The sequence below is a fragment of the Eubalaena glacialis genome, chromosome 6, assembly GCF_028564815.1.
Source record: "Eubalaena glacialis isolate mEubGla1 chromosome 6, mEubGla1.1.hap2.+ XY, whole genome shotgun sequence".
NCBI classification, from domain to species: Eukaryota; Metazoa; Chordata; class Mammalia; order Artiodactyla; family Balaenidae; genus Eubalaena; species Eubalaena glacialis.
Window position 1 is genome coordinate 129644368 of NC_083721.1, and position 1071 is coordinate 129645438.

Genomic DNA, 1071 nt, shown 5'->3' on the forward strand with positions numbered 1-1071 from the left:
AGCCTCGCGCACTGTGGTGAGAAGTTTGAAATGTATCAGAAGTTCTGTGGGAGCCTTTGGAGGGTTATGAGCAGAACAATAGTGGGATGGGCTTGACCCTGAAAGATGGCTCTGGCTGCTCTGGGGAGAGTGATCTACAGCAGGACAAGAGTAGAAGCAGGAAGACCAGTTAGTCCATCACTGCAGTTGTTCAACACGAACACAACGGTCACTAAGCGGTGAAGAGAAGAAAATAGATTCTGGGCACATTCTGTAGACACAACAGGCCTTGTTCTTTTGATTTTAATGAATTTTTAAAAAAAAATATAGTTGAGTGCTCGCTTCGGCAACACATATACTAAAATTGGAACGATACAGAGAAGATTAGCATGGCCCCTGCGCAAGGATGACAGGCAAATTCGTGAAGCGTTCCATATTTTTTAAAAAAAAGAAAAAATAAATAAATAAATAAATAAAAATATAGTTGATTTACAAAGTAGTGTTAATATCTTTTATACAGCAAAGTGATTCAGTTATATATATACACACACACATATACCTTCTTTTTTATTTTTTTCATTTTTTAATTAATTAATTAATTTATTTATTTATTTTTTTAATTTTTTTTTTTTTTGGCTACGTTGGGTCTCTGTTGCTGCGCACGGGCTTTCTCTAGTTGCAGCGAGTGGGGGCTACTCCTCATTGTGGTGCACGGGCTTCTCATTGCGGTAGCTTGTCTTTGTTGTGGAGCACGGGCTCTAGGCACACGGGCTTCAGTAGTTGTGGCGCATGGGCTCAGTAGTTGTGGCTCAAGGGCTTAGCTGCTCTGTGCCATGTGGGATCTTCCCGAACCAGGGATCGAACCCATGTCCCTGCATTGGCAGGCAGATTCTCTTTTTTTTTTTTCCTTTTAAAAACATTTTTTTAAATTATGAAACATATCATACACACAGAGAATTATTTAAAACTTACATGTTCAACTTAACAACTAGGTATAAAATAAACACCCTTGCCACTATCACCCAGGTCAAGGCAAGAACATGGCCAGCAGTCCAGAAGCACCCCCAGTTATAATTATTTTTCAGTTGAATA

General features: G+C 39.3%; 1 non-coding gene across 1 annotated transcript; it reads left to right on the top strand.

Annotated features, from left to right (window-relative positions):
- The first annotated feature begins 313 nt into the window (after positions 1-313).
- LOC133094198 (U6 spliceosomal RNA) lies at positions 314-420 on the top strand. The gene has a single exon (XR_009701411.1). It is a non-coding gene; the product is annotated as a U6 spliceosomal RNA (small nuclear RNA).
- Positions 421-1071: the final 651 nt, after the last annotated feature.